The 10905-nt window shown below is 41.0% G+C and overlaps 1 long non-coding RNA gene across 2 annotated transcripts in view; it reads left to right on the forward strand.

The window, feature by feature from the left end:
- The window catches only part of LOC310754352, a 30108-nt gene extending 19910 nt beyond the window's left edge, over window positions 1-10198 (forward strand). Inside the window, exons 6-8 of one of the 2 annotated variants that reach the window (XR_014543739.1) lie at window positions 636-718; window positions 5087-5207; window positions 6935-10198. This is a non-coding gene — a long non-coding RNA (uncharacterized lncRNA). The remainder of the gene's footprint in view (window positions 1-635; window positions 719-5086; window positions 5208-6934) is intronic. The other variant, XR_014543738.1, reaches the window with a different exon arrangement.
- Window positions 10199-10905: the final 707 nt, after the last annotated feature.

Raw genomic sequence — 10905 nt, forward strand, 5'->3', positions numbered from 1 at the left:
AGATTCTCTGGTTTAAGCAAACTGCCTCAAGCAATAGACTTACCCAAACTAAATGACAACTCTTCTTCTTCTTCCCACTTTTGGAGGAAAGGTGATTTGCACTTTTAAAAAGGTAGCATTAACATTAGCATTCTAAAGTAGCATCATGTGAGCTGATTGGGACTATTAAATTTATTAACTTTCCCTCTGCTATAAGCATTCTGCAAGATGTAAGATGTTCATCAGGAATTTGGGGACTAATTAATACACTTCTAATGTAAGCTATAATTTTATGAGGTACAAGTTCAGTGGTACAAGACAAGTTCAACCCCCACCTGCCAAAACAAGCAAACACTTGTGTTGGTGAATTCAAACTGTGTTAAATTAGGGACATAAGCATATAGGATGCTGCCTTATGCCTTATGCATAAACAAACCGTTGGTCCATCTAGCTTAGTATTCCATTGTTTCAGACAGGGAGTCGTTCCTTCTCCTGAACTTCTACTTCTATTACTTTAAACCAGAAGAGGGCACTGTTTGACTAGTGATCTGTTTGACTAGTGATCTGTTTGACTAGTGATCTATCCCGTGTTTGTAGCTTCTCTAAGTTAACTCCACCCCTAAAAACTTAGACATTTTGTTTGCTGTTTTCTCTAGACAATATGGCTGCTATTTCTCTCCTATCTTCACTCACATGTAAATAGTTCCTGCATGAATAAATCCTTTGAACTCGAGAAATTGTAAGTAATTACTTCAATTTAAATCACTTAAGTTGCTAACAATATTTATTTTTTAAACAGCTCTGGGAATTGTAGTTTGGGGACAGGAATCTTCTAACAACTCTTGGCACCCTTAAACTGCAGCTTCCAGCATACTTTGGGAGAAGCCATGACTGTTTAAAGTGATATCGTAGTACTGTAAATATATGGTGTGAATGTGGCCTAAGTCTCTGTTTTTCAGCTTGTTAATTTTTGTCCTTCTTTTGTACTTGTAATGCCTTTCTGGGACATGGTAGTTCTGGCCTACATTTATCAGGCTGAGTAAAGCATGCTGCTGGAGAGAAGGAACGTTGCAGGTCTTCAGGGTCAAGTCCCATCTATCTCCTGAACAGAGCTCCAGAGACACTATCGCAGCCATGCCTTGAATTGAATGTAGTACCCATCTAGCCCAGCCCATTCTTCAGCATATGGTAAGTTCCAGTGCATGAAGCTTTGAATCAAATGCAGAAATCTGCCTTATACCTGATCCAACTGGCCTACTGCTGCTTGTTATGACTGGCAGAAGCTTTCCACAGTCCCAGAAAGAAAAACATCATTGCAATCACCTTCTGCTTCAGGGTTGGGGCCAGATTTTTTATCTCCCCTCATCCCTGCAAGGCATCTTTGGCAGATGGCCAGGACCACCTACCTGTCAATCTTGTGACATCATAAATATACAATGTAATTGCTGGCTTTGCTCAGCACTGCATACTGATTGCAGGGCACTTGAGAGGTGCTGCTCACAGGGTTTGCAAACCCTCTGTTTGGTGCTTAGGAAGTTTCTAAACCACATGACAGTCAGCTGGTTCTTGGGTGCTTGAGAAGCACTGTGTAAGGAGCTATATGCTGGTGGTGCTTGCAAAGCCCCTTTCAGTTGAGCTCTGCACATCTGATGTCAAATATGATGTCAGGTGCAGAGCAGGTGGGCATGCCTTGCCTGGCACATCCATGTGTATCAAACATGGAGGTATGACAGGCCAAGCAGAATTCCTGCTCAGAGATTGAGCCTGGGAACTTCTGCATGGAAATCATGCGCTCTATCCATTGAACTATGGTCCTTCTCCATGCTAGAACCTTAGGCCAGGGATCCAACACTGTACCTATTTTTAAGAACCCACTAGGCTTTGTACCCTGACCTGCCAAAATCAATGACCTACACCTTCTGGTTCCACCCCCTTTCCTTGAATCCTAGGGTTTCACTTTAGACCCTATCCAAGTACCAACATAAATAAACAAAGCAAAATACCATAAAGTGTGTTATTAGCGCAACTTCGTTGGCAAGTACCAACATTCCCCCGTGGTATAACAATCTGCAACTCTTAAAACCATAATTGGTGTATTTTTTGTTTGTATATTGTTTGGTTCAAAACTTTCTACATCTAACTATGGCAAGTTTTTACAAGACCAAAAGGAGGAAAACTATGGTGAAGGTTGAAATAAGAGTGTTTTAGCATCATGTACTTTTCTTATAGACCTTCTATGATCTTTAATGTTAGCATAATAGATAACAGTGGGTATACTGCAGATATCTATGGCTTTTTTCTTTGGGGCCTTAAGTGCATGTCTTGTTATGAGACCTTGAAGGGACATCCATCAATGGCTGACCTCAATCTTTCTGCAGTGTATTCTATTATATTTGCCAATCAGTGAAGGAAGTTTGCCAGCGTTGAGCCTTTCACCTCTATCAATTGAAGAATAAGTCATTTTATGATCAAAGGCATCCTTAGGTCAGGCCCTCTAATCTCACTTTCTTATCTTGAAGGGGGAAAAAAGGATAACAGAGTCTTCACATTTTACTCCCTAATGAGCAAATCTACACCCAACTTCCCAGACTGACTTAATCTGATCTGAAGTTTGAAAGATCTGTTCTATTCTGACTGGAAATTAATGGTATTAACATACCGGTGTGCCTGTTACCCAGTGGGAACTCTAGGTGCCCAGGATTTTTTGTTTTGGTTTTTTTAAAAAAGGAGAACAAGACTCAAACAGGGAACACACCAGCCCTTTTCAAACATTCAGAACATCTGTAATGGACATGTATGGGGAAGGTGGCATTTGAGTGTAAATTTCTCTTATTCAACACAATAAATCAATCTCAATCAATCTCAAACTTTTATTGGCATGCAGACAAAATACTGAAAGATTCAGTACAATAAAATTGCTCAGCAGAATCTGCATCTAACAATTAAAATACTGTTGTATAGCATTCACTAATCTTCCCTGCATGTTGCACAAACCTGGCTACTATCTCCATCTTATGTCAATTCTGAGTAAACGTTTGTGACTGCCACTCCCTGCTAACAACCAATTGTTTAGTGAATTTCGTTTCATTGTGTGCCAGTGTTCTACTGATGGAAGGTCTCAAAAGTACTTAGGATGTTCATATACATTCTATGACATTCCAAACCAGGTAATGCATAGATAATGCTCCCAAGAAAAAGTTGATGGCTTCTTAATGGATGCTCTATTTCAGGTCTCAGAGCATGGTTAAAATGGGCATTTATACAACTGCTTTGAAGCCTATGGAAGAAAAGTTGTTGTCTAAATAAAAATAAATTTATGATATCCACCTGTTGGCTACACACTTTCATTTCAACTTGATCTGTTTTTGACTGTGTCTTAATGACAGAGACTAAATTTGGGAGTGCTACTTAATAATTAGAAGTAATGAGTGAATAGTTCTATCACAATCAAAATGGCAGATGATTTAACAAACAGCAGTGAGTAAAGTACCCTATGAGTCCAAAGCGATGCTTGAAGAACCTCTTCTTTTTGAGCAGACATCAGTGATTGAGAACTATAATTAAAGTTGCCTTAATAAATTGTAGGAGTTGCTAAGATACCAGCAGGTAGCTCTTGGCTAGCCACAAATACCTGAACACAATCTTTAAATATATTTGTCTTGTGTGTGTCAGTAATTGTAACCCTTTGCAGACAGAATACCGCCACCAATGACAGTCAAGGGTGTTTGATTAGGAATTTGCATTCTTATAGCACCCGATAATTAGCTATTTTTGCATTTTCTTCCACTCTTTTTTTTTTTTGCCTTTCTGAATAATAAAATGCAACCAAATTGTAAGAACAAAGTTTTCATCAAGAACATACCTTGTAGCAAAACAGGCAGTCAAGAAGACCCCATGGCATGTTGATTATCTTTTGAGTGCTAAGGATAGCAGTGGCATTCACAGCTTGATTCTTTACTTTGCCTGGCTCCACTCAGCAATTAAGTGTTATGCTTTCAAACTATCTTGGTTTAGAGTGAGGAGGAGGAGGAATGAAGATGAAGCAAAACAGTTCATTTATAAATAGCTGAATATAAGCTCAGTGTTTCAAGTGTTGACAGAGATGAGTATCATACAGGGATGGAGGAGAAGTTAGTACAGTCTACACTTGCAAATGGATTGGCCTAGTTTAAACCTCCTACAGTAACTCACAGGTTTGTTGTTGTTTAGTCGTTTAGTTGTGTCCAACTCTTCGTGACTCCATGGACGAGAGCATGCCAGGCACTCCTGTCTTCCACTGCCTCCCGCAGTTTGGTCAAACTCATGCTGGTAGCTTCGAGAACACTGTCCAACCATCTCATCCTCTGTCATCCCCTTCTCCCTCTGCCCTCCATCTTTCCCAACCTCAGGGTCTTTTCCAGGGAGTCTTCTCTTCTCATGAGGTGGCCAAAGTATTGGAGCCTCAGCTTCAGGATCTGTCCTTCCAGTGAGCACTCACGGCTGATTTCCCTAAGAATGGATCCGTTTGATCTTCTTGCAGTCCATGGGACTCTCAAGAGTCTCCTCACAGGTTACCAAAAGAAATTCTGACTTGGACTTCTGCAAGTTTTGTGATGCAGGTCTCGGCTCAAAAGTGGACCTTTTTTAAAAAAGGTGTATTTTGGAATGAAATGCATTTAGAAATGTTTACATTGAGATAAGTTATGGATTTAAATAGGTATTTTGTAAGAAAATATATATTAGTATATGAACTTTCATAAAGATTTTGTGTTTTTAAAAAGCCATCACATAACACAGAAATGGAAAGAAGATTTATAAAGGAACACATTCACAATTAACTTGGAACAGAAACATATGGTTCTGCCCAACCATATAATATTTTTTGTTAGTTTCTATATATGATGCATCCATACATTAATGTCTGAGGTATCACAGACCTTGTGATTTCTCTAGCATACAGAATCCAGAGTTTTTCATACAGGGAAAATGTTAGGCAAACATCTCCCCAATTAGAAATGGCACAGTAAAGACATTGTGTGAGGGCTTCAGAAAATGTATTGTGAAATGTGGCTGTAATTTGCCTGGCAAATTAATCTTCATATGTAAGAAACTTTCCTCTCCTCCACAGAGATAGAAAAAGTCAAGAGCACAGAGGGGGAACCTCAGGCCCAGGCAGGGCCAGCCCAATACATTTTGGCACCTGAGGCAAACCATGAAATGGTGCCTCCCTGCCTGCCAAGGGAGAAGGGGTACGTGAATATCTATGTCAGGAGCAAGGGGAATCACTGTGAATCCTGCCACCTGAGGCGGTCGCCTCACCTTGTCTTATGATTGGGCTGGCCCGGGGCCCAGGAGCCAATTGTTGCCCCCCAAGCCTCTCTACCTGGCCCTTGGAAGCAACTCACTGCTCTAAGTCTCACCCCTCACTGTCCTTGCTTCACACACCCCAAACATATCTGTCTGGCTGAAATGTGTCCTTGAATTGTTTCTTGTCTGAATGGAGGTAGGAGAGTAGTACCTGATCATGCATGAAGAAATTAGCCTACTGTCTGAAGAGAGAGTTCATATTCATCGCTTCACCCAGTTTGCCTTTAGCCCAACCCTTCACTGTCATGCGACCCACAGAACATTGTTTAGAAGAGAATGTTGTTCTTGGGCTGATAAAGCACCTTCATGCCTGGGTGAGGATGACACCCAATCTGGACTTGCACTTTTTTTTTTTTTAAGTACCCACATGTCATAGCTCTCTAGAAAAGCTGCCATGCATTTCTTTGCTGAATTTGGGTTGCTAGTGGTAACCTTTAAGACTTTACAGGACTTGGAACTAGGGTTTATGTGCCTGAAAGAATGTCTCTTCCCATATGAACCTACTAGGATCTTAAGATAATGCATTAAGAAGCTCATCAGAATGACTCTCCATCAGAAGTGCAGAGGGTAGTGATTGGAAAGAGAACTTTTTCAGTCGCAGTTCCATGCTTTCTAGGCATGGGTCTCAGTGGTTTTGCCTTTGCCCCACTACTTTCCTACAGAAAACACACCCTTTAGCACTAAATTGGAACCAATGGAACGCTGTGGAAAACCCAGTTGCCATTTGTTCTGATTCCGCACTAAAGATCCACTTTCCCTTGGGGAAATGGAGGTGTGTATGAGCCATGAGTGGAAAACCTGTTCAGTTCATAGACCTTAAGTCCCAATATGAAGCAAGATGATGTTTGTTTCTTGATGTTTTTTGTCTGTATTGAACCCCGTCTTTTCTACACACACACACACACACACACACACACACACACAGGACTTGGAGTTGTTAGGAAACTTTATTGTTACTTCTGCAGTATATTCTGAAATGATGTTGTCATAACACTTTCCATTTAGAGAAGATAATCATTCTTTAGATACACTCTCTTATTTTTACACCAAGCTTGTCTTTTTTTTTATTTTAAGCTAACACCCAAGATCAAAGTCTAATTCAATTAATACTAATCTCTAAAGCTATTAGATCTCAGCTTTAAAAAAAAGTTTCAACATTTTGCTAGGCTTTTAATCCTTTAGACAACGGCTTAGGCAGTCACATAGTATCCCTAAAGATAATAAGCACATTATAAATGCTGATAAAATGTTATCAGGCACGAATCGTGTATGAAGATTGGTTCACATCTTGGTAGGGAATAAACAGTGGAACCTGAATATGATGTAGGTATAAGCTGGAAAGAGATAATTGCAATGTTCATAGCTCATTGGACAGATGCAACACTTTTCAAAGTGTGTGTGTATGTATGTATGCCCTCCCACCAAATTCCTGCTTTAAAGAAAGCAGGAATAGTTATATGGATTCAATCAATGAAACGGAAGGACAGTGTCCTAAAGTATCCACTGGATTTTATACTTCTGATGTTCTGAGGCAATGCAGATGCGCATATATATATATATATATATATATATATATATATATCTCAATATCAGGGTTTTGTTTCATTAGATAGAAGATTAACTAGCAATCAGGACAAAATGGACTCTTTTTTCCTCCCTTCTGGGGCGACAAATGGGAGCATCACCCACTACACTATCTTGCCAGGTGGGCGCAGCCTCTCACTAGGATGCAAGCATGACTTTTGGAGTTGCAGGGATTGGCAGCAAGTCTGGCTGAATCCTCAGGATTGCAGGCAGAGAGGTGAGTGGCAGTGGTGACATTCAGGCATCACCACAAAGTCCTTGGGCCTACTTTGCTTAATTATTGTCAACAGTATTGATCTCTTGATATTTACCAGAACAACTCTTCGAATGCACTTGATACATGAATGGACCAGCAAAGTTACCATCAAAATGTTGCCTAAAGTATCCCTACAGAATGTTATAACCAGTAAATAATTTGTGAAGATTTGCAGTGAACAGACATGCAGTGAAATATATCAATCACTGTAAAAGATTGTGCTCAGATATAGGTGAAAAAGATTGCATTACAGAGAAGTGCATCCCAAGTTGTTTAGAGCCTTATGTATTGAAAATGGAATATGTAATTGTGCCCACATAATTACAGGAAACCATTAAAGATTGTACAAGCAGTGCGACACTTGTAACGTTTTGGCATGATAAGTGCCATTTATATCCCCACCGTGCCACTGGTCTGTAAAAACCATCCTTAATGGTTCCCATGAATGATGAAGCTGATGCATTTTCACTCTTCAGCTGTTCTCTTCAAGGGTCTTAATCTTCCGGTACAAGAATAATCCCATTAAGAAAGCATCCGCCCATGGACAGGGCTAAGGAGGCCGAATGTGCCACAGATGGATGCATGTTTCAAAGTCAAACAAAGTCATTTTATACTTTGCTACTAGATTCTGGGTCACAATGGGTTGGATCAAAAGTTGTTGTTATTGTTGTCTGTTATATTTCTGCACCTCCCTTCACCCAAGGATCACAAGGCAGTTTACAATATAAAAACACAAAAAATATACCATAGTAAACAAGAAAAAAACCCCCAATAACACACACAGTTTAAAAGGCTGTGGGTTGTTTAATTAGTCAAAGGGTTGGAGGAAGAGGAATGCTTTTGCTTGATGCCTAAAGATATGTAACAAAGGCATCAGGCAAGCCTCCCTGGGGGGAGTATTCCACAAGTGGAGAGCCAATACAGAAAAGGCCTGTTCTGGTGTTGCCAGCCTCCAGACATCTCATAGAAGAGGGCCTCAGATAATGATCACAGGGTCTGGGTCTGTTCATATGGGGAGAGGTGGTCCTTGAGATACATGGTCCTGGGTCATTTCAGGCTTTATAGGTCAAAACCAGCACTTTGAATTGGACCCAGAATCTAATAGGCAGCCAGTGCACTCAGGTCAGGATTGACTTTACATGCTCAAACCATCTTATCCTGGTGAGCATCCTGGCTGCTGAATTCAGCATCAGCTGAAGTTTCCAAACCATCTATGTATAATGTTTTGCAATAATCTAACACAGAGGTCACCAGAGCATAAACAAATAAATTAAGCTATCCCTGTCCAGATAAGAATGCAACTGGGCCACAACCTGAAGCTGATGGAAGCACTCCACACCACTGAGGCCCTCTCAGCCTCAAGTGAAAACATAGGATCCAGGAGTACCCCTAAGCTTCATGTCCACTCCTTCAGAGGGAATATAACCCCAATGAGAGCAGGCAACCTCCAATCAATCAAGGGAATCGCCGACTAACAGTGCCTCAGTCTTATCTGGATTGAGATTAATTTGATAGCTCTCATCCAGTCCATTATCAAGGCTAGAAAATGGTCCAGCACATCCACTGCCACAGCTGCAGATGTAAAGGAGAAGTAGAGTTGTGTGTCATCAGCATATTGCTATCAATATACTCTAAAACTCCAGGTGACCAAAGTTAGCCTTTCCCATTTGGAGAACAGCTTTCACTCACAGATATTGGTCTGTGTAATGCAAGTTGGCTTATGAACACTACTTCCTTTAATTGAAAACTCTGGTGATGGGTGCCCACAGCACTGGAACCGAAATAGGACCTAAGAAACAAGAGGGAGAAATCAGCAAGCTTGAGGGAACCCTTGCAGTTTTCAGGAATATTTTAAAAGCTGAAAAATCCCCACTTAGAAAAGGTAATGAGGACTGAGCATGCTTGGCAGCTGCAGTCTTTTGAAAGTCAATTGGGGTGGTGGTGGTAGAAAATTTAAGGGGTATGCAGAACAGCCTTCTTGAATGCCTTACAACTCATTGTATATATAGCAGGCATGGATGGTTGGCCAGAGAGGAACACTCTTGCTGGAAGGTGAGGATAAAAGTTACAATTTGTTGACAGTTCCACTTGTGTTTCCTTAGAACTGTTTACAGTCATTGAAGGGATCTTGTGTAGCTCTTTTATCCTAGAACAAAGGAACAATCTCAGTTTCTCATTTAAATTTAGTTATCCATATTTTAATAGCAATCAGCATTTTGCTATGAATTTCCCCACTTCCCTAGACAGACTCCTTAACTCATGTAACTGATGCCTACTCGGGTCTTGTTTAGGAAGGAGAACAAAATGATGCCTGGTTCAGGTATTCAGGAGTGTAAATGCCACACTGTTGTTCACATATTGCATAAGGAAAGCAAGACTAAATCTAAAGATGCTATATTTTCATCCATTTGTATAGGAAGTCACAGAACAAAATATATAGCCAAGCATATGAGGTGGACAGCCTGAGCTGTTGCCAGCCCAAGCTGGGGAAAAGGGCGCATGAATCCGGGTGCATGGGGCCACAGCCACCAAGCACGAGCATCTCTTTCCATGGTTGAGGCTGGCAGTGGCCACAGCATGTAGAACACCCACAGGCCTCCTTCCCCAGCTTGGGCTGGCAGCAGCTGCAGCACGCAGAGCAGCCCAAGCCCAAGTCGCTGCCAGCCCAAGTGGAGGCAGTATCCCACTTCCTACCTTATCTTCGCTGTGATGGCCTCACTCCAGCGTTTCTGCTTTGGGGGCACAACGCCCTCCTGGGCATGCACGTACCCCCCTACCCCCAAAACCCCAAAACCCAGACATTTTCTTTAAAATGTAAAAATTTGCCTAGATGTGCATGTTGCCCCCCCAAAAAAGAGGACACGTCTGGGTTTTCCCAGACGTACGGCAACCCTACATAATGATAGCTAAGTAACTTTGACATTCTTATTACAAACCTTTTCCCTTAAACGGATTCCTGTAGTTACTCCTAAGCCACCTTTAAGCCCCTGGCTAGCAGATGGGTGGGATATTGTCTCTTTTATTTTATTTTTTAATAAATGCAAGATAAATGGCAAGAACATAATGAGCAATTATAACTGATTCCACCACACAAACACCCAATATACAATCATGCAAGGTCGTGCAATTTCTTTATTTAGTTTCTCCAAAGTATGCAGCTTGCAAGACTTTCAGGCCCCGCAATGATGAACTTGCTATGTATCTTTTCCTCTCCCTTTCTCCTTTCTCCAACAATCAATACCTAGTGGACAGTTTCCCTTGTTTTGTTGTGAAGATGTAGCTGTTCTTTTTTGTTGCTTGCAGAGAAATAGATGCTTCCTTGAAGGCAGAGAAATATAAAAAAGAAAACTTTGGCATTGATATTGCATTTGTTCACAACTGAAGGCAGGAGACTCTGGTATACACTTGTGTTTCTTGCAAAAGAATCTATGAGCTATAAATCTTGTGTGAAGATTGGGGCCCTGGAGAAGAGAGAGTTCATGATGTCCTATTGGTCTTCCTCCATAGCCACTCTGAAAGCAAATGTTCCATCCCTCGATGTTAAGGCTGGGCTGAAGTCACCACCAATCCATTTCCTGAAAACATTCTCTCTCTTTTCAAGTTAAAAAGCAAGAAAAATATAAAACTGTTGGCCACCTTGTAAGCAGCAAACCCTTCCTGAAATTTTCAGACATTTCCCTCTCTTCCCCCCTTGTTTTGTAGAAAAGTTAATTCCACTGGAAACATCCACCCCAAAAGTC

The sequence above is a fragment of the Podarcis filfolensis genome, assembly GCF_964270895.1.
Source record: "Podarcis filfolensis genome assembly, chromosome: Z".
Lineage (NCBI taxonomy): Eukaryota > Metazoa > Chordata > Lepidosauria > Squamata > Lacertidae > Podarcis > Podarcis filfolensis.